The sequence below is a fragment of the Dermochelys coriacea genome, chromosome 2 (genome assembly GCF_009764565.3).
Source record: "Dermochelys coriacea isolate rDerCor1 chromosome 2, rDerCor1.pri.v4, whole genome shotgun sequence".
Classification (NCBI taxonomy): domain Eukaryota; kingdom Metazoa; phylum Chordata; order Testudines; family Dermochelyidae; genus Dermochelys; species Dermochelys coriacea.
Genome location: NC_050069.1, coordinates 164,119,895 through 164,147,023, shown reverse-complemented (window position 1 = coordinate 164,147,023; position 27,129 = coordinate 164,119,895). Strand labels below are relative to the sequence as shown.

At 39.9% G+C, this 27,129-nt stretch overlaps 1 long non-coding RNA gene across 1 annotated transcript; it reads right to left on the bottom strand.

Annotated features, from left to right (window-relative positions):
• Window positions 1–285: 285 nt before the first annotated feature.
• On the bottom strand, window positions 286–25,926 carry LOC119851744. The gene is made up of 2 exons (XR_005291378.1): window positions 25,841–25,926; window positions 286–685 (listed from the first exon to the last, which is right to left on the bottom strand). It is a non-coding gene; the product is annotated as an uncharacterized LOC119851744 (long non-coding RNA).
• Between the last annotated feature and the right edge of the window lie 1,203 nt (window positions 25,927–27,129).

Genomic DNA, 27,129 nt, shown 5'->3' with positions numbered 1-27,129 from the left:
CATAAGCACTAGGTATTATTATTATTTTAAGCTCTGATTCAGCAAAAGACAAAAACACATAATTTAAACACGTGTTTAAGTGCTTTACTGAATCAAGGCCTGAAACAGCTTCTCTAAAGATGCAAGAAAAAACAAGCTTTTATGAGGCATATGTAAACTACTCCAAAATAGCTCACTTGCTTGGCAATCAGAAATGAGGTTAGAAATATACTTGGCAGAATGGAGAAGTATAATAAATTAAATATACATACACAACCACCTTTGTTAATCTCATACAGACAATATTTCAAAATCCAAGAAGTTTTACTTCTCCAGGTCTGTACAGTATATGTCACAAAATTGTACTGAATTTAAGGAAATGTCAGACTGAAAAACTTACACAAACAGTTTATGGGAATGCACAAAGTGCCAGTAGTTCTGGCTTGAGATACAGTCTAATTGGTCCCAAACATTTCAATGGGTCATTTCTTTAGCTATGAGAATTATGAAGGTGGAACTGTTTGGTTGATCCAAAGCATCAGAGGACAGATGTAAATTGTCTTCTTTATTTACTGGGTGGTAGAGGTAGCTCCCGCTGAACTTGATTGGAGAATTGTTGCCCTTGGAATCAGTTATGTTTAGCTTCCAGAAGACAATGGGGATTTCTGGGGATTTCTCCTACAAATGGGACAGTGTTTTGTACTGTCTGGAATAGGACAGGGAAAAAAAAAACACACTATTAAGATCACACTGAAAGATTATTGTGAAGAGAAAATACAAGAACTACCAACAGAGGGCTAGATCCTGGAAGATACCGAGTTTCCTTAATTCCTGCATAAATCAATAGGATTTGAAGGCACTCCACATTTCACAGGAGTTCAGCACCTCAGAGAATCAGGGCTTGGAGATATTTCTGTGTAGAAAGTGTTGTGCTTTTTTCTCGTTTGCCACTCAAATGTAAATCAAATCCTGCAGACTCTTACTCACATTAGTAATTCCAGTAGCATCAGTGAGTCCAACTATTCATGAGCACAACATTGAAAGATCAGTACCTTTGTTTGCCTCAATATTTAAATGAACAGTTTCTAAAGACAAAAATGTCACAGAATTATCTTAAGCACCAAATACTTCTTCCTGCTCTCTGATGCAACATTAATAGATAGTTAGATTTTCTATTTGTTTTGCTCCATCATGAGTGATACCACTGTTTTTAGATGCAAACCAATGCAACTTTAAATCACACCAGACTTTCTTTATGCACCACAATAGGCTGAGGTAGGATCACATGCACTTCACCTTTTGCATTACTAACCAGGCATCTGGGAAATACAATTGTTTGAGCTTTGACTACCAATCTGTTGTCTGAAACAGGATCACATGACTGACTGGCTAGGAGAGGGGTGGGAAGGAAAGAGCCATGGCTCCTGGCCAGCAGTAAGCAAGAGGTGTAGCAATGGATAGGTATTGTGCTTCAAGGAGGCACAATGCCCCTGAAGCTACCACTCACAGTTCACAGCCTGATTGAGACCACAATTTGTAAAGTAATAAAGTTTCCTATTAGAGGAAGACAATCCATATGCTTTGAGAGTGAGACCGTAAGTTACCCTATGTATCCACACATGGGAGTTAAGGAATCGAAGGCACCACCTAATCCTCTGCATTGGCTACTCTTTTCACAGGTATTAGCAAAGAGGAGAGAGTAGCTACTGTGTGGTAACTTATTCTGCTTCCTGCAAAGATGAATGGTGGAGGAGTTGGGCAGGAGTGCAGCATGGATGAAACCTTGTCTCTATCCTAAAACCCTCATACATACCAGTGAACACAGCTAAGGCAGCATGGAGGAGGAAGTAATCTGCATCAAGAGTAGGGCTGGTGTCGATTGCTTCCCTTTTGGAAGCAGAAGCTAGGGAGTAGATTGTGATGCCATCATAATCTGGCTCCTGGCCAGCATCTACAGTAGAACAACTGTCCATGGATGAGGGTTTATGGGCTCGTGGATGGGGGAATCACCTAGAATTTGTGAGACCTGAGTGCAGTTTCCTGCTCCACCACAGACTTCCTAGGTGACCATGGGCAAGTCACTTATTTTCTCCGTGTCTGTGTTCCTCATCTGTAAAAAAAAATGGGGATAGTTGCATTTCCCTACCCCACAGAGGCATTATGAGGATAAATATATTAAAGACAGTGAGGCATTCATATTATAGATGTACTATGATATAAGTACCTAAGATAGAAAGACTCTGGACTTGTAGGAAAGCCATAACTGAGCTTTGCATAAATTATGCAGCCTAATGAACACATTTTTCCAGCTTAATTAATTAGTTTTAGTTAAATTTCCTTAAGCACTGGATATTTACTTTTCTAAGATCTTTTCTTTTTTCCCCTCAGTTGTTCTATTGTAAAAGAATTTGTTCCTTTTACAATACCTGTTGCTTTTCCCAAATACATGACTCAAATAACCCATGTGGATGAATTATAATTTCTTGTAAATGCAAGGAAAAGTGGAGAAAAAAGAAAAACAATTCCCCAAGCATAGTTCCTTGTGAATAAAAGGCCCTCATTTTTGGTTTAAATGGCCCACAGCATTTACAAAACATCTGTCTAAATATAATCTATGAGACTAAGGTGGCATTTTACTTTTCATGCAAAAAAACCAAACAGTTAAGTGTTTTAGCATATGGAGACGAAACTTAACAATGAGTGTTTGTGTTCTGTGAAGTGTTTCACAGATAGAAACCTCCACACAATTTTACAACTGGTGTCCAAATTTAAAAACAAAAAACCCAAAACATTTCAATCCCTTTGAACCATACGTTGTTTGAACCATTCATCTAGATTATGTGAAGAACTCATCTATAAAACTGAGTGGCGGAAACAAACTACTCGTAAAATGGAGGTTGAATGAGCTCTGCTGAACCTTCGTTTTGCATGTATGATGTCTCTTTATTGCAGCCATTTATCATTTTTTACCTTTCAGACAGTATTATAGAGGATAATTACATGGTAGTTAAAACTCATAGAAATTAATACATTCCTCCTTCCAATAAGGGTTCTTTTCTGGTTTGTATCTACTGTATACTGTAAAATGCAGGCTTCTATATGACAAATTGGATTCTATGAAGTAATATATGCAATAAAAGTGATTAACACAATGAAAGTGGGCTGACTTCATTTTCAGACAGATGTAGAAACATTTCATATGTTAAATACTGTAGGATTCACATATTGAATCATTTGAATGCCTAAGGAGTTTTACTTTGTATTCCAAATTATAGTTATTAAAATTCTCTTGGAATAGCCTCCTTAATATTAACTGAGTATTTCTCATTACACAACAAGCAAAATGATTACTTCTGCTGTGTTTCCCTTTCATTCTTCTAGATTCAGCACTTCTCTGACGTATAGGAAAGATCTCTATGGAGTAGATAAAGTGCATACTAGAGTTTCAAAACCACAGATATTCTCTTCTAATACACAGCTAATAAGACAGCAAAATAATAAGACATTTCTAGAAATCTACAGACTGATTCTGATTTCAGTTACATTTAAGTAACTCCACAGAGTCAACCTGTAGCCCCGAGGTGCCTTTGGTACCTTTACTTAATTCACCATATAAAGTATTTTGGTTTAATCTGACAGCAACAATGTTATGCAGATCTGTGCCAAATCATCCCTAGTGTAATTCTAATGAAGTCAGTTGATAAGCTTGGCCCATGTTTTTTTAATTGGAAGTAGATCTTGCCTTGTGTAACATATGTTTTTAAAATAGATCCAGTGAGCTCCAAGAGACATATCTGCCCTGGGCTGTGGAGAGGGAGGGTCTCCTAGTGCTGTGTCTAAATGACACAAATCTAGCACTGTGTGAATACAATGTGAATGTGACAAAGTATTCATACAAAATGTTTTGTATCACAAAACAATTAGCAATGTTAAATACAGAAATTCAGGTTCATTTCCAATTTCCAGAAGAAAATAGGGTTGCACCTGTCAGACAAAGTGGAATTATCTGTGTCTATCTAATTATCTAAAAGAAAGATATTTAAAGGACAGATTTGATATGTTAGAGAGATTGAGAAAGATGTAGCAAGCAGTCCTGCAAAGGATAGTGTTACTAGTAGGCTGATTTATATGGGATTTTCTAGCTTTATGAATAAATAAATAAATTTAACAAAACTTAGAACTCTGACCTTCTATATTAACTTGACAATATTAAGGCTTGTAGGGGAAGACAGTATGTCACAGGGAACTACCATACTGATGCACAATATCTCACAAGAATGTATTAAAGGTGCCATCAAAATATTAAATTCGTAAGTGTCCCATGGGAGAGTAGAGAGAGAGAGAAGAAGCCACGGGTCTATTTTTTCTGCCCTTAACATTAAAATATTTTTTTCAAAACTGACAGTCTCTGCAAGTGTATAAGATTCACAACCTTTAAGATTCTATAGAAATCTTCCATTTGAAGTGTTCCCCACCACAAAAATCAATGCCAGTTACCAAAAATCAAGAAACAGAAGGGAGGGGCAAGTTGTGACGATGCCTAGGAATTTAGAAGATATATCTAGAGCGTGAGCCCAGTAAAGCACTGTGTGACTGAAATGCTCAGAGAACAATGAAAATCAATAATGGAACATTGTGCAAATGTGAATGAAATAATGATCAAATTAAAATTAGCAGAAACTCAACTCAAGGTAACCTAGACATGTATTTATGGAAGCTGAAGAGCTGATCTTTACAGAAAGATCTAAAAGCACTAAAAAGATTCCAAATCGGACACTCTTCTTACTGCACCAAATCTTGGCATCCTTACTTAAGGATATGCTTATGCTGGAGATGTAGTTTCCCACTCAGTACATACCCTCACTGGAACTGATCAAGCCAGCATCCTAAAAATAGCAGTGTAGCTGCTATTTGCAAAATTACACCAGCACAGACATACCCTTAGAATCTGATCCTAGAAACACTGTTGGGACAACTCATAGTACTAACCACTATATCTCGTAGAAAGCTTTTGGAGGATTGAGCCTGTGCCCTGTCAGACAAAACTCCCACTAAGAGCTTTGACAGTAAACTAGGGACCATCTAATCCGCTGTGCACAACAGTGTACAATAGATCTGAAAAATTATGCCAGTGATGGATTAATTTTAGAAATTATAGAGGAATTGACTTATTAAAAAGATACTCTGATCTGTCAGGTTTATTTTGATATACTGTAATTTAGGATTGTGTCCTGGACAAAGGCTCCAACATCTGATGATTTCTAGACAAATTTTATAGCTGCCTCATTGTGACAAAACTGGTTCCTTCAAAAAGGAATTCTTGAGAAATCTAAGCTATACATCAGACTGAAGAACGTCATCATTATTAGACCAGAAGCCAGTAACCCTATTGATTTCAACAAAACTTCTCGAGTAAGGGTTTGTAGAATTGGGTCCTTAATTTGTGAAATTGTTTAAACACTGAAATTTAAGTACAGTGGACCGCATTATAAAAAAAAACACCCACCATTTACCCACATTGTGTATAGTATAGAGTATAAATATCAGTGGGAGGGGTTGGTTGTTTGCTTTGTTTTCTAAAACAGCCATTGTGATGCTGGTCAAACAGGTACCAACCAAGCACGACAAATTCATAGCTGGAAACCAGAGCAGCTCAGCTATATGTTCACATTGTTCAAGATAGGTTTTGAACTTGTAAGAATGCATTTAGTGTTTAAACTCTGAAATGCTAGTAAGTTGCTGCGTGCATTTATCTTACTTGTAATGTCTGTATCCTGAGCTATAAGGTAATATGTAAGTTTTGCTTTATAATTGTAAAACTGACTGCTCAGAAATGGGCGACCAAGGCAGGAAAAGTGATACCTCCTCTACTCATCCAGAAGAATATCAAGACTAAGTGGGCCATTGTGGAACACCACGATGCAAAGGCTGGTTTAATGGCCCTCTTACAACCATGAAAGGGCTACGTGAGAGAAAGCACCTCCCATCAGCTTGAATTCTGGAGGTGGGAATTAAAGATAGTCGACATGTAAGTGTTCAAACAGAAAAGAAATGAAAAATTTTCAAGGGCTGAAGCTAAGAAACCAAAAGCAAAGATCCCCAGAGTCAACCTGGGTCAGCCTTAAAAAGACATTTAATGCTGACATATTACTACATCACTGTCACCGTTTGGAACCATAGCATAAACTCATTTGTAATATCTATACATTGCCTGCTTTAACCCATAAATAACTCATTTCTTTTTCCTAGTTATTTATTTTATTTGGCATATACAATCCGGTCAAGTCAAGCCACAGCATTCTTATCAATGATGTTCAAGGCACCAAGACATCCAGGAAGTTGAACATGTTGAATAACCAATTCCTGCTTGGTGGCAGACAGCCCTTCAACATTCTTTCCTAGTTAATAAATCCTTAATTAGTTTACTGCAGGATTGGCTACTGGTGTCTTTGGTGTGATATAAAGTACAAATTGATCTGGGGTAAGTGACTAGTCTCTTGGGACTAGGAGCAGCCTGAATATTGTGATAGTTGGTGTAAGTGACCATTTATCACTAAGTCTAGATTACCTGGGTAGAAAGATAGACTGAACTGCCCAAGGGAACTATCTGTGACTCCAAGGTCATACTCTTACAGTGAGGCGGGAGTTCACATTTGTTACTGGTTGGTGAAATCTAATTATAGAGCATACAACCAGTTTAGGGTGACATTCCACACAAAGATGGACTACAAGCCGTCAGGAAGAGTATCCCCGATACTGTCACGGCTAACCTGGTGGCAGAACTTTGTGACTTTGTCCTGACCCATAACTATTTCACATTTGGTGACAATGTATACCTTCAAATCAGCGGCACTGCGATGGGTACCCGCATGGCCCCACAGTATGCCAACATTTTATGGCTGACTTAGAACAACGCTTCCTCAGCTCTCGTCCCCTAATGCCCCTACTCTACTTGCGCTACATTGATGACATCTTCATCATCTGGACCCATGGAAAAGAAGCTCTTGAGGAATTCCACCATGATTTCAACAATTTCCATCCCACCATCAACCTCAGCCTGGACCAGTCCACACAAGAGATCCACTTCCTGGACACTACGGTGCTAATAAGCGATGGTCACATAAACACCACCCTATATCGGAAACCTACTGACCGCTATTCCTACCTACATGCCTCTAGCTTTCATCCAGATCATACCACTCGATCCATTGTCTACAGCCAAGCGCTACGATATAACCGCATTTGCTCCAACCCCTCAGACAGAGACAAACACCTACAAGATCTCTATCATGCATTCCTACAACTACAATACGCACCTGCTAAAGTGAAGAAACAGATTGACAGAGCCAGAAGAGTACCCAGAAGTCACCTACTACAGGACAGGCCCAACAAAGAAAACAACAGAACGCCACTAGCCATCACCTTCAGCCCCCAACTAAAACCTCTCCAACGCATCATCAAGGATCTACAACCTATCCTGAAGGACGAGCCATCGCTCTCTCAGATCTTGGGAGACAGACCAGTCCTTGCTTACAGACAGCCCCCCAATCTGAAGCAAATACTCACCAGCAACCACACACCACACAACAGAACCACTAACCCAGGAACCTATCCTTGCAACAAAGCCCGTTGTCAACTCTGTCCACATATCTATTCAGGGGATACCATCATAGGGCCTAATCACATCAGCCACACTATCAGAGGCTCGTTCACCTGCGCATCTACCAATGTGATATGCCATCATGTGCCAGCAATGCCCCTCTGCCATGTACATTGGCCAAACTGGACAGTCTCTACGTAAAAGAATGAATGGACACAAATCAGACGTCAAGAATTATAACATTCAAAAACCAGTCGGAGAACACTTCAATCTCTCTGGTCACTCGATCACAGACCTAAGAGTGGCTATACTTCAACAAAAAAGCTTCAAAACAGACTCCAAGGAGAGACTGCTGAATTGGAATTAATTTGCAAACTGGATACAATTAACTTAGGCTTGAATAGAGACTGGGAATGGATGAGTCATTACACAAAGTAAAACTATTTCCCCATGGTATTTCTCCCTCCCACCCCACCCCCCACTGTTCCTCTGATATTCTTGTTAACTGCTGGAATTAGCCTACCTGCTTGTCACCATGAAAGGTTTTCCTCCTTCCCCCCCCTGCTGTTGGTGATGGCTTATCTTAAGTGATCACTCTCCTTACAGTGTGTATGATAACCCATTGTTTCATGTTTCTGTGTGTGTGTATATAAATCTCTCCTCTGTTTTTTCCACCAAATGCATCCGATGAAGTGAGCTGTAGCTCACGAAAGCTTATGCTCTAATAAATTTGTTAGTCTCTAAGGTGCCACAAGTACTCTTTTTCTTTTTGCGAATACAGACTAACACGGCTGCTACTCTGTGCCCTGAGGTTGGCACTCTTGGTCATGACTCACTCCAGATAGTGTGACAGCCACTCTGTAACCAAAACTTAATTTGTATCCCATAATTTTTTTAGTATTAGGAATATTTTTAGTGGGAGAAGGTTTGTATTAAAAGTGTAGCTTTTATTTTTCATTGTGATGAATTTCTAACATTGTTTTCTATAATGGTGGGGGAGGGAAGGAAGCCTTTAATGGCATTCAGAGTACTTTGTTCCTGGGCAGTTTCCTACCACTGTACAAAAAGTTCATTTTATTTCCATTTTTATATAGTCAGAAATAACTAACTATTACCTGGCTATTCAAATTAACAGAATGCCCTGAAGGTGAACTTTTGTTTTGCGATTTGTACATATTTTCTTGTACTGTACTGCATGGTGGAAAATACATTTTTACATACTACTTTATTAATCTTTAGCACAAATGCAAACTTCATATTGTTGGTGAGACTTATTTCAGTACATGAGGAAATGTTTTCAAATGTAAATCTTCAAAGCATATGGAGATGGAGATTGGTCCAGAGTGAACCTTGGTGATCTGTTCCGTGAACTCAACAGCAATCTTTCTTTGAAAAAGACAGGCTCAAAACCAGCTAATTAGGGTCACTTTTACTAGGTTCCTGGTGTTCTATTCTATGCTTATTGGAAAAAGGACAGAAAATAAGTCAAAGGCAAAAAGCTATTAATTTGGGTACCACAGCAGTTATGGAGGCATCTTCTTCAATGCAATTGCACGTATCAGATAATTGGTGCTGTTTCTTCAAAGGACCCATGTCCTACTCCCACTGAAAATCAGAGCACGTCTCTACAGTAGAAGGAAATTGTCCTTCTTTACATCATAATTCAAGAGCATCTACATTTGATAGTATTAAAATCACATTCATTACCACAACAACATGTGCCCCACTTTTCAGTCAAGAGTATTATATATTATGGAAAGAGAAAATGCTTTTTTGGGACAGGTGCTGTCTGAGACTTATCCAGGAGTGCAATATGAAGAGAGCAACATAAGGGTCTTTTAGCTCTTTTAGAAAAATGGAGAAATTGATGGAAAAAACTCAGCCCACAATGCATCCTTGTTTACATCAAAGCTTGTTGTGAGTTTGTAAACTGACTTTTCTGTACAGAATTGATGACTTCTTCATGGCAGATAGTAACTCTGTTAGCGTATGACCCTAACACGTATGTATGCCCCAAAATTTGTTTAAATAGCCCAACTTTGAGAAAATGTACCTGAACCAAACTTTAGACTTGATCCAACTCCTATGAAAGTCCTTTGTAGGGAGGGAAAAGTTACTTTACCATAGTTGATCCCACCATGTATTCTCTTTTCAATATCTCACTTTACTTCATGACTTAAGAAATTTTTGTATGATCTCTCACTAAAAAAGAAACAAATTCTGTTGCAACATGCACTTCCTAATGAATTAAAAACATCTTCCAATGGGTCATTATTTCATAAATCACAGACGTCTGCCCCAATACATATCCCTCAGCAATTACAGAACATAACTGACTATAAGATCCTCTTATCTATTCCCCATCTTAGTTCATTAAAACACACTTTGGAGTAACAGATACTTTTTGTTAATATCAAGGGACCTTTTCCTGGACATCTGGACTATATTAGTAAGGTCAGGGCAAAAACCAGGGTAACAAATTATACGTATGCCTTACCTAAGATTGTATTTCCCTTTACCCACTAATGTTCAACTGAAGAGCAAAGATCATTTCAGTTTTAATAGGCATATGGCACTAAATGTATAGATGCACATCATAAGGATTTTGGTTAACTTACAAAAGAATTGTAGGGGGTTTAATATCAATTAACCCACAACAGTTGGGGAAAGAGTAACAAGCAGTCCAAGCATCAAAAACCCAACAGGATTGTTTCTCCCCAACCAAGTCTTCTGACCTGGGTGCTTGGATTTATCAACTGATTGCTTTTCCAAAAGCTTTCTTTCATCTCATCACCTCATCTTTGGGAAAATAAATAATAAGTCAAAAAGCATCTGTTGATTAGGAAATCTTCATATGAAATCTTCACAAGTGCATTCATTCTTTGAAGTATTTTATAAGTGATTTGGACATTTATATCTAACTGAGGGTAGATGAGAGATAAGTGTATATCAACACAAAAATAAAATAGTAACAATGAAAATAATAATAATCCTTTTAACTTCTATTGCACATTTCATCACAGGATCCAACATGTTTCATAAAAGGCAAACAACAAGATTAATTTTCATCCTCTGGACAAATGACCTATACTCCCTCATGGATTTGCACCACAACTTGAACCATCACCACCTAGCATAGAACTCTCTGCAGAACACTCCCACACCAGCATCCTCTTCCTGGACACTATGATCAACTTCAGCCATGGATCTCGACAGACAGCTATATACAAGAAATCCACAGATCACCACACCTACCTCTATAGGTCCCATACCCACCCTAAAACACCAAGAAATAGGTTATTTACAGCCAGTCACTCAAATACAACAGAATATATCCCAAGAAGAAAGTCCAGGATGTGAAGAACTGAAGTACATTAAGGCTCTTCATGTTTGGTTTGCTGAGCTTTTTTTCTGCTATATTCTAAATATAGAAGGTAATGTGTAATTTTCAGTGATATAACTACACATGCTGCAGTGAGATTACTGAGGATGTCAACATCCTGAAAAAAGCTGGTCGAAAGTTTTTCCACAAAAAAAGTTTCCCATCAAAAAATGTAGTTTCATTGACAATCAATTTTCTGCAGTAAAAGGTTGATTTCAATTCTTTTTTCCAGTTCTCCAATCTGGAGAATCAAAATGAAAAATAGAATTCTGAATTGATCTTTCAAAATGAAATCACATTTATAACTTGGAGAGTGGCATTTCAAAAAGAAATATCCATTTTGGAATCAGATCACTTTGTTTTGATGAAAAATGCCTAAATGTTCCTGTCATAAATATAAAGGGAAGGGTAACCATCTTTCAGTATACAGTGCTATAAAATCCCTCCTGGCCAGAGGCAAAATCCTTTCACCTGTAAACGGTTAAGAAGCTAAGGTAACCTGGCTGGCACCTTACCCAAAATGACCAACGAGGGGATAAGATACTTTCTAATCTGGAGCGGGGGACAAAGGGTTGTGTCTGTCTGTGTGATACCTTTGTCGGGAAAAGATCAAGGATGCAAGCCGCCAACTCCTGTAAAGTTAGTATGTAATCTAGCTAGAAAATCCGTTAGGGTTTCTTTTGTTTTTTTGGCTTGTGAAGTTCACTGTGCTGGAGGGAATGTATATTCCTGTTTGTGTCTTTTTGTAACTTAAGGTTTTGCCTAGAGGGATTCTCTATGTTTTGAATCTGATTACCCTGTAAAGTATTTACCATCCTGATTTTACAGAAGTGATTCTTTTACTTTTTTTTAAATAAAATTCTTCTTTTAAGAACCTGATTGATTTTTCATTGTTCTTAAGATCCAAGGGTTTGGGTCTGTGTTCACCTGTACCAATTGGGGAGGATATCATCATCAAGCCTTCCCCATGAAAGGGGCTGTAGAGCTTAGGGGGATATTTTGGGAGAAGACATCTTCAAGTGGGCTCTTTCCCTATTCTTTGTTTCAAATCGCTTGGTGGTGGCAGCATACCAGGTTTTTAACCTAAGCTGGTTCCCAAGGCAAGAAAGAAATTTGTGCCTTGGGGGAAGTTTTAACCTAAGCTGTTAAGAATAAGCTTGGGGGTGTCTTTCATGCAAATCCCCACATCTGTACCCTAGAGTTCAGAGTGGGGAAGGAACCTTGACAGTTCCACTTGGACATTTCTGGTTAAAAACTTTCTGGAATTTTCAATTGTGTGGAAATTTTTGATCTTTCAGCTTTTTGTGACAATTCAGAACTGAAAATAACTCCAAAAGGTTGATGTTGCCTGTGAAGGAAAATTCCATTTTATTAACACCTCTAAACCTGAAATTTGGCAATTTTTCAGTTTCATGTTCAAACTTTGGAGTTTGGTTATTTTCTATTGTAGATATTGGCTATACTGTGCCACTCTATGGCTGAATAAAGTTCAGGTTTTCAAATAATAGCTATAAAAGTAAGTCTTATGAAAGAATAAAACTTTAAAAAAATGAAATCACACTGAAATTGCACTGTGGTCTGTCTAATCAGTCTTATGTAGCACCTCATGTTCTGTTCTTGTCACAATCCTGCTAGGAAAATATTAATGGATATTAGAAAGTTACAGAAGGCTAGTTCGGGACTGAATTTTTTCCCCCAGAATATATTAAATATTATGTTTGCATACATCAAAAACAAAGGTTTAAAGGATTAAACTAACAGTATACCAGATTTCCATAGAGGCAGTAATTTAGACAAGATTGTATACCTCATTGGACAATTTGTGCAGTTTTGGTTAGTTACAATTCATTTTTCCCCTCACACAAATAGCAAAATATGTGTTTTCAGTCTAGTGACTGATTTCAAAGTAAGAAAAACAACGAACACAGAGTTAACATAGTATACTTTTTCTGTAAACATGTGTATTTGAAACTGAAACACAACATGGCAGCTGCCTGGGCAGCATGGAAATGTCTACCTTAAGAGTAGGTTTCAGAGTAGCAGCCGTGTTAGTCTGTATTCGCAAAAAGAAAAAGGAGTACTTGTGGCACCTTAGAGACTAACAAATTTATTAGAGCATAAGCTTTCGTGAGCTACAGCTCACTTCATCGGATGCATTTGGTGGAAAAAAAAAAAACCCACCAAATGCATCCGATGAAGTGAGCTGTAGCTCACGAAAGCTTATGCTCTAATAAATTTGTTAGTCTCTAAGGTGCCACAAGTACTCCTTTTCTTTTTACCTTAAGAGTAGAGTACACAGAAAATGAAATGACATCTCATTTTAGGTACACAACACCTACACCAGAATTACTTGCAACTTGTCATATAATTAAGAAACAGGGGAAAATAGACATCATATGATTTTTGACTTGGAGACCCCGGGAAGGAAGGCCTGACACTATAAATTAATTTTTAAAAACAAGCCATATTGTTTCTCAACCAATTAACTTAACCCAAAAGGGTTTTGAACATTCCCTCAGAGTAACCCAGCTACAACTAAGCTGGTACATATCCTCCTCAAAGCCTAACCCCCATAGGGGAAGGCAAAACAATAGATAGCCACTCACCAAGTAACTATCTCCACCCTCTTCAGCTGAAAAAAAAATAAAAAATAAAAATCTACACAGGTGTCCTCCTTCCTGACCAGCTAAAGCCCTCATCCACACTCCTGAGTGAATAGGGAGCAATGTAATTAGCCATCACAACATACATTTCCAAATTAATACTTGATTGTAATATTTACAATTCATGCTGTGTTGAATGATTTTCAGAGCTAACTAATCAAGGAAAAGCAACAAAGCCATGAGTTTTGTGACTAACCAACTCAGCAACCATAATTGTCAGTATTCACCAACAAGCTACAGATCAAGAATTAGTCACTAGTGAAATCCATGAATAATTTCAAATATACAACCACAGTTTTACTATTTGTTGATAGAAAAAAATGCAAAATTCCCTGCATTCATATTTGTGTGAATTATTTGTCCAGATCCATGTAAAATATAAGCCCAAAGTCTGTATTCCTTCACAAGAAAATCTCCCTTTGTTTTCAGTGGGAATTCTTCTTGCATTGAGAGTATGGAATCTGCCCCATACGCCAGTAGCACTTCATATAACAAAGAACTTTTGACCTATAAAACAAGGAAACGTAGCAGTCTGAGAGTTGCAGTGGATTAATGCAGTAGCCTTTCACCTCTGGAAACCTGCACTTAAGTCATGCTTTAAAGTTCAAAAATAAAATTAGTTTCATGATCTCTTCATAGTCTCAGTCTATTAGACTAGGCCTATTACTGGAATAGCAAGAGACTTGGCAGATCAAAGCCTGAGGAGCATTGGCAGGGTTGTGCCTGTAAGCTCAAGCCTCATTTCTGTGAACACTTACACACATTGCTCGTAAGTGGTTCAAAGTTAAGGATGTGTGTAAGTGTTTGCAGGATCAGTGGCTTACAGTGTACCATGTACTGTTCCAACCAGTTCTATTGCTCCCTCATTTTTGCAAGCACCAGAGTAATTTACTTGACAACCCTCCTAAAGAAAATTCTATGAACAAAATTCTGCCCTGTTTACATCCTGTGTTATCTGGTGATGTCAGTACACAGGATAGACTGGCATTATATATGTGTAAGAGGTAGTTCACAGTACAATATTTAGCAAAGAATTTTTGGTTGAAATGGTTTAGAGAAATTAAATTGCTAGGGAAGGTATTTACTTTAAAATACAATTTGAATATGCTATTTGAATATTCATTTTCTGATTTATAATCTAAAATAATTCATAAACATTTCAATGTAAAACTGAAAGATCTCTAATACAGACAAGGTGGTTTATTCCTGTTTTAATTATTTTAATTTTTTTAATGCTAAAAGTGGGAGTGGGTGTGTGCAATACATACATTTTAAAAAATTAAAAGCAACAGTAAAGTTACTAGTGTTATTTTTCACACCTGCCATCTACTCTAACATTGGCTTTCTGTCCATCTGTCTAGCTAAGTACTTATATGGCCTTCATCTCCACAGTAACTGAGCAACTTCCGAAGTATTTTAAAATAGAAAATACACTAATATTTTATCTTACCTAGCCTCTAGGAGAAACTGCTGGTGTAGCCCATAGGATTTTTTTTATTTTTGTTTGTCTGGGGGTCTGAGTGGATGCTGCTGTGGTGTGAAAAAAATGAGAGAAAACTAAGACCAAAAAAAAAGCAAAAACGCTTTCCATTTAGTTCTGAACAGGGAGTGGTCTGTGGTCATTCTTCTTGCAAGATTTCAGAGTAGCAGCCGTGTTAGACTGTATTCGCAAAAAGAAAAGGAGTACTTGTGGCACCTTAGAGACTAACAAATTTATTTGAGCATAAGCTTTCGTGAGCTACAGCTCACTTCATCGGATGCATTTGGTGGAAAAAACAGAGGAGAGATTTATACACACACACAGAGAACATGAAACAATGGGTTTATCATACACACTGTAAGGAGAGTGATCACTTAAGATAAGCCATCACCAACAGCAGGGGGGGGAAGGAGGAAAACCTTTCATGGTGACAAGCAGGTAGGCTAATTCCAGCAGTTAACAAGAATATCAGAGGAACAGTGGGGGGTGGGGTGGGAGGGAGAAATACCATGGGGAAATAGTTTTACTTTGTGTAATGACTCATCCATTCCCAGTCTCTATTCAAGCCTAAGTTAATTGTATCCAGTTTGCAAATTAATTCCAATTCAGCAGTCTCTCCTTGGAGTCTGTTTTTGAAGCTTTTTTGTTGAAGTATAGCCACTCTTAGGTCTGTGATCGAGTGACCAGAGAGATTGAAGTGTTCTCCAACTGGTTTTTGAATGTTATAATTCTTGACGTCTGATTTGTGTCCATTCATTCTTTTACGTAGAGACTGTCCAGTTTGGCCAATGTACATGGCAGAGGGGCATTGCTGGCACATATCACATTGGTAGATGCACAGGTGAACGAGCCTCTGATGGTGTGGCTGATGTGATTAGGCCCTATGATGGTATCCCCTGAATAGATATGTGGACAGAGTTGGCAACGGGCTTTGTTGCAAGGATAGGTTCCTGGGTTAGTGGTTCTGTTGTGTGGTTGTGGTTGCTGGTGAGTATTTGCTTCAGATTGGGGGGCTGTCTGTAAGCAAGGACTGGTCTGTCTCCCAAGATCTGAGAGAGCGATGGCTCGTCCTTCAGGATAGGTTGTAGATCCTTGATGATGCGTTGGAGGGGTTTTAGTTGGGGGCTGAAGGTGATGGCTAGTGGCGTTCTGTTGTTTTCTTGTTGGGCCTGTCCTGTAGTAGGTGACTTCTGGGTACTCTTCTGGCTCTGTCAATCTGTTTCTTCACTTCAGCATTGTAGTTGTAAGAATACTTGATAGAGATCTTGTAGGTGTTTGTCTCTGTCTGAGGGGTTGGAGCAAATGCGGTTATATCGTAGCGCTTGGCTGTAGACAATGGATCGAGTGGTATGATCTGATGAAAGCTAGAGGCATGTAGGTAGGAATAGCGGTCAGTAGGTTTCCGATATAGGGTGGTGTTTATGTGACCATCGCTTATTAGCACCGTAGTGTCCAGGAAGTGGATCTCTTGTGTGGACTGGTCCAGGCTGAGGTTGATGGTGGGATGGAAATTGTTGAAATCATGGTGGAATTCCTCAAGAGCTTCTTTTCCATGGGTCCAGATGATGAAGATGTCATCAATGTAGCGCAAGTAGAGTAGGGGCATTAGGGAACGAGAGCTGAGGAAGCGTTGTTCTAAGTCAGCCATAAAAATGTTGGCATACTGTGGGCCATGCGGGTACCCATCGCAGTGCCGCTGATTTGAAGGTATACATTGTCACCAAATGTGAAATAGTTATGGGTCAGGACAAAGTCACAAAGTTCAGCCACCAGGTTAGCCGTGACAGTATCGGGGATACTGTTCCTGACGGCTTGTAGTCCATCTTTGTGTGGAATGTTGGTGTAGAGGGCTTCTACATCCATAGTGGCTAGGATGGTGTTTTTAGGAAGATCACCAATGGACTGTAGTTTCCTCAGGAAATCGGTGGTGTCTCGAAGATAGCTGGGAGTGCTGGTAACGAAGGGCCTGAGGAGGGAGTCTGCATAGCCAGACAATCCTGCTGTCAGGGTGCCAATGCCTGAGATGATGGGGCGTCCAGGATTTCCAGGTTTATGGATCTTGGGTAGCAGATAGAATACCCCAGGTCCTGGCTCCAGGGGTGTGTCTGTGCGGATTTGTTCTTGTGCTTTTTCAGGGAGTTTCTTGAGCAAATGCTGTAGTTTCTTTCTCTCTGGTCACTCAATCACAGACCTAAGAGTGGCTATCCTTAAACAAAAAAGCTTCAAAAGCAGACTCCAAGGAGAGACTGCTGAATTGGAATTAATTTGCAAACTGGATACAATTAACTTAGGCTTGAATAGAGACTGGGAATGGATGAGTCATTACACAAAGTAAAACTATTTCCCCATGGTATTTCTCCCTCCCACCCCACCCCCCACTGTTCCTCTGATATTCTTGTTAACTGCTGGAATTAGCCTACCTGCTTGTCACCATGAAAGGTTTTCCTCCTTCCCCCCCCTGCTGTGGGTGATGGCTTATCTTAAGTGATCACTCTCCTTACAGTGTGTATGATAAACCCATTGTTTCATGTTCTCTGTGTGTGTGTATATAAATCTCTCCTCTGTTTTTTCCACCAAATGCATCCGATGAAGTGAGCTGTAGCTCACGAAAGCTTATGCTCTAATAAATTTGTTAGTCTCTAAGGTGCCACAAGTACTCCTTTTCTTCTTGCAAGAGTGAGTTCTACAGTCTAGTTCCAGTTATTGTAATGGTTCTACCTCCTGCATTCTCAAGCCCCCCACTAAAACAATAGAGCTGCTCAGAAAATAGAAATTTTAAATGAAAATTTTTGAAAAATCTTCCCTTTTAACTCACTGACTGGCTGAATGTGCATCAATGTGCAGTAGGCACAGACGGCAATCATTTTATTACCTACCAGTCATTAGAAATTTTATAATGTTGAAAAAAAAATTAAGTTTATTTTACTGCAAACACCACAGTGTAAGAACATAAAAATTGATAGTGCAACCAACTGAAAGGTCATAAAGCTGGACTGCAACAACAGCCAAAAAAAGCCATAATGAGAAAAAGAACTAGCAGTTATTGTACAACTGTTTAGTTTAATTGTCTAAATTTGAAAAGTTAGTAAATGCTACTATACAGAAGTCAAATGATTGATATTTATTTTTTTCCTCTTACACACTGTGTAATTTTACATTAAATGTCATTTTATTCAAATAGATACAATGAAACCTATAAAATATAAATATAATATAATTTACACCTTTTTCCCCAAAGTGAAACCAATTGTTTGCTTAAAATTGAGCCCAAGTTTTAACTAAGAGCCTGATGCAAAGTCCATTCAAATTACCTCGATGAGCTTTGAATTAGAATTGAATTGAACAAGGTAAAGCCACCAACTTTAATAAAAGCCAGAGAGAAGTTACCTCAACATAACTCTGCCTCTGAAGTTCCAGAAGGCACCAGTTCAGATGACATTTAGGCCCTTTTCCGCATCAGTTGAACACCCAAAACTCTCTTCTGCTTATGCAATGTATGCAGAAACAACCTCCTTACTAATTCTGTAGAGATCAATTAAATACCAATTGAAGTCAATGGCAGTTAGACTTCTTTTTGGCTGAATGAGGTAACACAATGTATGAAGTGTTTCTCAATTTCCTCAAAACTGAGGACCAGCTTGTCTCATAAACTGTTTCCAGACTGCACTACATAAAAATAGCCAGAGATGGCTAGCGGAGGATTACCCTATGAGTAAGGGAACTCTCCGCTAGTATAACCACCTTCTATGCCTACAGCATCCTCCCCTCTGGCATATTTGGCATGCTGGCGTCATAGCGAAGCTACGCAGATCCTCCAGTGACATGAGTTAGATCTGCTCCCTTGCCTTTCTAGCTTGTGCCAGAATCAGGTAGCTCAAGATCAGGGCCATTCCCTCTGAGTGGAGCAGTCAAGAATCTGGTTCTGAATTTCTTATTTGAGCTAAGGAAAGGATCACAAGATTTTGGCAATCTTAGGGCATGTGTATAATATGAAATTAGGTCAATTTTATAGAAGTTGATCTTTAGTAAGCAATTTTATACAGTCAATTGTGCATGTCCCCATTAAGTGTATTAGGTTAGCAGAGTGCATCCTCAATACCGTGACTAGATTGATTCATGGGGTGGTGCACTGTAGGTAGCTATCCCACAGTCCCTGCTGCCTATTGGAGTTCTGGGTTAAGCTCCCAATGCCTGATGGGGAAAAACATTGTACCCAAAACCACCAGTGACATGTTGTCAGGCCCCCCCCCCAAAAGCAATGGCAAACAATCATTTCATGCCTTTTTTCCTGTGTTATCCATGCAGATGCCATAGCACGGCAAGCATGGAGCCTGCTCAGCTGCACACTGCTTTTGTGAGCATTGTAAAAACCTCATGCATTATCCTGCAGTATCTGCAGAGCTTAGCTAGGAGCCGCCAGCACGAGGAAGTTTGTGAGGAGGACATGAACACAGACCTTTCTGAAAGCATGGGATGTGGCAATTGGGATATCATGGCAGCACTGGGGCATGTTGATACAGTGGAATGCTGATTCTGGGCTTGGCAAACAAGCACAGACTGCTGGGACCACAGAGAGTTGCAGGTATGGGATGATTCCCAGTGGCTGCAAAACTTTTGCACATGTAAGGCCACTTTCATGGAACTTTGTGATTTACTTTCCTCCATCCTGAAGCTCAGGAATACCAAGATGAAACCTGCCCTGACAGTTGAGAAGTGAGTGGCAATAGCCCTATGGATACCTGACTGCTACCAGTGAGTCGGGAATCAATTCTGAGTGGGCAAATCTACCAAGTAGCCAGGGCAATCAATACCCTTCTGCTAAGAAGGGTAGTGACTCTGGGAAATGTGCAGGTCATACTGGATGGCTTTGCTGCAATGGGGTTCCCTAACTGTGGTGGTGCAATAGGCGGAATGCATATCCCTATCTTTGCACCGGACCACCTTGCCAAAGAGTACATAAAATGCAAGAGCCACTTCTCCATGGTGTTACAAGCACTGGTGGCTCACAAGGGCTGTTTCACCAACATCAGCGTGGGATGGTCGGGAAAGGTGCACGACGCTTGCATCTTTTGGAACTCGGGGCTGTTTGAAAAGCTGCAAGAAGGGACTTTCTTCCCAGACCAGAAAGTTACCATTGGGGACGTTGAAATGCAAATAGTTATCCTTGGGGACCCAGCCTACCCCTTGCTCTCATGGCTCATGAAGCTGTACACAGGCAGCCTGGACAGCAGTAAGAAGCAGTTCAACTATAGGCTGAGCAAGTGCAGATGGTGGTAGAATGTGCCTTTGGACGTTTAAAAGCTCGCTGGCACTGTTTGCTGAGTATGTTAGACCTCAGTGAAAGCAATATTCCCATTGTTATTGTGGAGCACACAGCAAGCAGCAATATCTGTGAGACTAAGTTTATGGCAGGGTGGGACGTTAAGGCAGATAGCCTGGTGTCCAATTTTGAACAGCCAGACACCAGGGCAATTAGAAGAGCACACCAAGGTGTGCTGCACATCAGAGAGGCTTTGAAAAACAGTTTCATGATCGACCAGGCTACGGTGTGACAGTTGTGTGTGTTTTTCCTTGATGGAAAGCTGACCCCTTTGGTGAATGTACTTTCCCATAAGCCAATCCCCTTCCCCACTTTGACCACAGCTGGCATAGGAAATAAAGTCCCTATTGTTCTGAATCTATTCATTATTTATTTAAAAAAACACCCACACACATACCTTGAGATCACTGACAACACTGACTAGTAAAAGGTAGCCCGGGTGTACAAAGGGTTTGATAACGGGATGGGATGGGGTGGGTGGGGGAGGAGGGAAGGACAAAGGCACGTTGCTTATTGTAGCCACACTACAATCAAAGCTGTTTGAATGACAGTCTTCTGTTGCTTGGGCCATCCCCTGGAGTTGAGTGGGAGGGTGCCCAAAGCCTCACCCACACCCCGTGTTCTTGGCTTCTGTGTGAGGAGGTTATGGGACTTGGTGAGGAGGGCAGGCGGTTACACAATGGATGCAGCGGGGGTCTGTACTCTAGTTGCCTTTCCTGTAGCTCCACTAGATGGCTGATCATGTCCGTTTGCTCCCCCATTAGTCTCAGCATCGCCTCCTGCATGTTCTGATCATACTCACTGTATGCTTTCCTGGCCTCTGCCACTGAATGCCTCCATGCATTCAGCTCTACCCTATCAGTGCGGGAGGACTGCATGATTTCAGACCACTTGCTACTGGCTTCGCATGGTAAAGTGTCCTTCCGTGGAGGACAAAATAAGACAGCCTTCCCTAGAAACCTTCTGCAAAGACTTTCAGAGTACCTCCAGGAGAGCTTCATGGAGATGTCCCTGGAGGATTCCCACTCCATTCCCAGACATGTTAGCAGACTTTTCCAGTAGCTGTACTGGCCGCAAATGCATCCCAATTGTTCAGGGCAAATCAAACATTAAACACAATTGCTTTTAACCCCTGTAGTGTCATTACAAATGTGCACTCACCAGAGGTGCCTTCTCCACCTTCAGGGTCTGAAGAACAATATGTCCTGGGAACAATATGTCCTGGGATGGTATTGGCTCCAAGGTGAAGAAAAGATTCTGGCTGCCTGGGAGAACAGATTCTCTGCTTGCCTGCTGTGCAGTCTCCTCCTCCAGAAAATCCCTCATCCATGTTGCATGAGGTTGCCACCTTGCAGGTGTCCACAGAGTGTTGGGGTATTGGCAGGGTCCCCCCCCAGAATGGCATGCAGCTGATCATAGAAGTGGCATGTATGGGGCTCTGACCCAAAGTGACCGTTTCCCTCCTTTGTCTTTTGGTAGGCTTGCCTGAGCTCCTTATTTTTTACACGACACTGCTGTGTCCCTGGTGTAGCCTCTGTCCATCATGCCCTGTGTCATTTTGGCATATATATCAGCATTTCTTCTGCTGGATCGGAGTTCTGCCTGCACAGATTCTTCTCCCCATACAGCAATCAGATCCAGTGTCTCCTGTTCACTCCATGCTGGAGCTCATTTGCGATTTTGGGACTGCATGGTCACCTGTTCTGCTGAGCTCACCATGCTGACCAAACAGGAAATAAAATTCAAAAGTTCCCAGTGCTTTTCCTGTGTCTAGTGCATCGGAGTTGAAAGTGCTGTCCAGACAGTCACACTGGAGCATTCTGGGATAGCTCCCAGAGGCCAATACCATCACATTTCACAGAGTTCTGAGTGAACCTGAGCCACGTCCATCACTTTCCCTGTCTCAGCCTTTCACAACACTAATAAACAGTTCTCAAACAATTCTGATTGTCACTCTTTGCATCCATGTTTACTACACCTTTGCTTATAGAGTAATTCAATATCTTCATAATTGTTTCCTTATTGTCTAGCTTAATTTTGGACTTTGCATATAAATTGTACAAATACTCTATGTTCTCTGTGACCTTATCCACCATACAAGCTCTACAGAAGCAATTTAAAAGGGGTAATTTTTCCATTTTGTTTTTCCATCATCTCCCACATAAAATAATCATAATTTCATTGTTACGTTCAAAAGAATCATGAAATATGCAATGGCATCTAATGTGAATGAACAAAGTGTTAGACGGGAATAAAACGATAATCACCTTTTTTTAAAAAAAGAACAATATGTCTAAATTAAAATGCTGGTCAACAGAACACAGGGCTGACATTTTCAAAGGTTATGTTTGACTAATAAAATAAATGACAGCTCTTTGTGTACACGGTTGTCAATTAGCATTGTATATGTGTCTCTCTTGGATACATTTATTTCTGTCTAATGACTCCTTATTCCAGATGCAAAAATCTATTATTAATATTTGATAAGTGGTCCTGACTGAGGCAAATAAGAATAATAGCTGTCTCTTTGTATTAGTGGATGCTTTATGTGAGAATGTCATTAAAATGAATACATAATATAATAAAAACACAGCTGAATTGATCAAGAACAAAAGAGTCAAAATTGAGTAGAACAAAATGAAAGTTTGAAACACAATTTTTAATAGTTAAATTAAAGCTCCCAAATCTGTTATTTATCTACTTCCAATCTCATTTATAGTATTGTTGCTAATGTGGATATGATTAAACTTGGATAGTATTTAGCAATAGGAGACAAAAATATTTGCAAAATAATTACATTTATTGCAAAGCAAGAATGCTGCTTCTGAATGATTACTCTTGAATTCAAGTTTTAGTTCCTCTATGTCTTTAATCATAAAGAGTCAAATTGATCAGAAAAGGCTAAAAAACACAGGGGTTCTCAAACTTCGTTGCACCACAACCCCTTTCTGACAACAAAAACTACTACATGACCAGGGGGGAGGGAGCCCCACAGCCTGGGGTGGGCAGGCCAAAGCCAAAGCCTGATCCCCACTGTCCCAGGTGGGGGAGCCAAAGCTGAAGCCCAAGGGACTAAGCCCCAGATGGGGGCCTGTAACCTGAGCCCTACCACCTAGGGCTGAAGCTGTAGGGCTTGGGACCCAGACCCCAGCAAGTGTAACACCAGCCCTGGAAACCCTATTAAAATGGGATTGTGACCCACTTTGGGGTCCCAACCCATAGTCTGAGAACCCTTTTGACATTGGCCTGGAGAATCATGCTACACCAAGAAGTGTACAAGGCTTGATCTGGCTTCTACTGAAATCAAAGAGTTTTATTTTCCACTTATGAAATCAAGTACATTCAATAACAGCAACTCTTATGCTGCTGTGTTTACCCCGCCTATTTGTTTTTAAATATTAACTTTAATGGTTTGCAAGAAAGTTTGTATTGACTAAAAAGTGCCATTAACATTTTAGAAAGTTATAATTTTATTTTACTTAATTATTTTGTTCTTATTGGGTAAAGGTCTTGATATTGATCATTTTGATAGACTCAGTTCGAAGTACACTCATAAATAGGAAGGGCATTTAGAGATACAATATTATTCCCCTATGTCCTATTCTGAAATTCCTTCTGGTTCAGTTTATATGAAGTACTTTATCTAAGCAAATGTGTTTCATTTTAATATGTTAAAAAGTGAGGCAGTTTATATGATAATGATTTAAGCCTCCAGTATTAGGTATTTATAATGAGCTATTTCATGGGCCTCTATTCATATGCAGAACACTAACAAAGTGTTTTAATTTATTACCAGATGAACTAACTGACAATTCTAACTGATAGGGCACACATAGTAAAGGGCACACATAGTAAAGGAATACATTGGGGCAGAGGCATGATTCACCCAGCAGTATATTCCTCAGATATGTAACCTACTGATTTGATAAACATCAAGACCTTAGATCTGATCTCAGGAATCAAAGAAAAGATTATGGGCTCCAGCCATGAAATAGGTTATTCATAGGCTGCTATAGGGAGGGATCAAATATTTTTCCCTCTTCATCAGCTGCAACAGTAATTCAGAGCAACTACTAATTTAATATCTATCCCCAGAATCCCAAATTAGGACAACAACAAAGCAATTTGGTGTGATTACCAGCCCCGAACTAGAGCCAGAATAAATATAGTCATCCAATGCAGTTTCTAACCAAAGACTCATTCTGGATTAGTTAATCCCCAAAGCAAAAAAGCTTTTGATTGTGCATAACTCAGGTGCCTTAAAGATGATGATCCCCATCCTCAGCTGGTGTAAATAGAATTAGTTCCATTGGCTTCAGTGGAGCTACACTGATTCAGACCAGCTGAAGATCTACCAATATGTGTGGATACTTTCCAAATTCTTTGACATCCAACAGAATGCTGACATCCCAGGTGTTGGAAATGTAGGGTGTTGCATCAGGAACCTAATCACCCACCCTTTGACCTGCCATTTGGGGAATGTTATACCCCCAGCTTTCACTTCACACGCCATGCCTATGATTTTTAGCAATATTCCCTACAATAAAGACTTATTCCTAATGCCGTATTAAGTTACCAAACACAATTATTTGTACACCTACAGCATTTTAAGTAGACAGAATACTCAATGTGCATGCAACCTTGTCAACTCAACAATCATTTTTAGAAGTTAATGCAAAGCCAGATTTTTTTTTCACTTTAAAATTTTACTTTTGATATGATGGATTAGAGAAAGTTCAGCAGACCCACTTTTGAAAATTTGGAACTAAACATAGTCCAGAAGTTAAACCAAAATCAATGAAGAGATTTTTCTTATTTTTTTTCAATATTCTTGTCCCACATCAAATTTTACCCCTCATGACTATGAGGTCTATTGATTAGATACATAGCCATTCATGCAAAGATTAAACTACAGCAAAAATGGTACAGCAAGATGCGTTTCAAATTAGGCCTTCAGCTCCCCCTCTTCACAATTACTGTTTGTTTTAAGGAAGTGTGACAAAGTTCCTCCTCTGCCTTGGTGGGTCCTGCACTTATAGGCAGATTTGCTTGCCTCAGAGATTCACAGCAGCCCTCAGTTTGGCCACTTTTGCTAGTGGCTCAAACCTACCATTCACTCAGCTAACCTCATCACTGGCCATCATGGGGAAAGGGAGGAGAACAATCCCCACAGTCTCAGTCGGGGGATAGGCCAGGGACCTTCCTCTCTGGTGGGACCCACAATTCAGGTTACCTCCTTTTGTCTCAAATAGGGAGTGGAGGAGGATGTGGGGGACCCAGACCCAGACTCCAGGTTCCAGCCCAGGGCCCTGCAGATTGCAACTGTCTACAATGTTGCTTGTAACAGCTGCATGACAGCTGCAACTCCTGGGGTTACTTCCCCATAGCCTCCTCCCAACACCTTCTTTATCCTCACCACAGGATCTTCCTCCTAAAGCCTGATCAGGCTTGTATCCTCAGTTCTCCAGCAGCATGCCTTCTCACTTCTTGCATCCTCTCCCCTAACTGATGGAAGATCCTTTTTAACCAGGTGTTCTGATTAGTCTTCCTGCCATAATTGATTCTAGTATGTTCTTAATTGGCTCCAGGTATCTTAATTAGCTTGCCTGTCTTAATTGGTTCTAGCAGGTTCTTGATTGCTCTAGTGCAGCCCCTGCTCTGGTCACTTGGGGAACAGAAATCTGTTCATCCAGTGGCCAGTATATTTACCTTCGACCAGACTCCTGTACCCCACTGGTCTGGGTCTGTCACAGAAGAGAAAAATAGCAAAATCTGCTTCCATTTAGAATTCAGTTTCACTTCAGAAAACTTAAGAACCATTTGAAATCAGAGGTTCTTCTGATATACCTCTGGCCTGGAGGATTGACTCAGATTTCTTGGCACTTCCTTCACTAGCTTTGATGTTCCTGTGACCAGTATTGATACTTAATTTGTAAATTCAGTTCCTTCTCTGATCATCTTTGACCTCCCTGGTCTTCTCTGATTATCCGTTGGTCCGCTTGGCTGTCCTCCAGTGCTCCTACATGCCTTAAACCTGCTTGACTTGGGGTAACTTTTACAGCCAAAACCAGCAACAAGTATTCACTTTTTGAAAACACACAGTTGTCATGAGCATGGTGCATTCAGAGGAACCATATGAAGATCTCTGAGATTTCCTTAAAAAACAACAACCCTGAACAAAAGTTGTCCATCACAGAATCTCACTAGGATGAAAGGAAAGTAGAGGAGAGATGCTTCCGACAGATAAGAGACATAATTATCAGATGCAAAAAATAAATGCATTTTCTGCTTCCATCGCTTGTTGGGAATATAGCAGAATGTTATTAACTCACAGATGATTTGACAAATTAGCTAATTTATTGCAGTGTACTACAGTCTTACCATAAATTAAGTTCACATCCAATTTATCCTTGTTTATGTGACAAAGTGTTCATAGAGATAATGGATGGTAAGTCACAAGTCCATGCTACTATTGCTCAGACAACTGTCTCATATAACATAATTTGCTAGATGCTTATGTCCTACAATAACCCTTACATTATTTTAAATCCCAAATTCAACGATGACTGTGAAATCATTTGACAGGGAGAGCACAGGGACATTGGGAAAAGATGGAGATTTGCAGCCATTTGGCCACTAGAGGCAAAATGTTTGCTTAAGAGCTGAAAGGGGTAAAAGATCCACAGAGGATGTGCTATGGCTGTT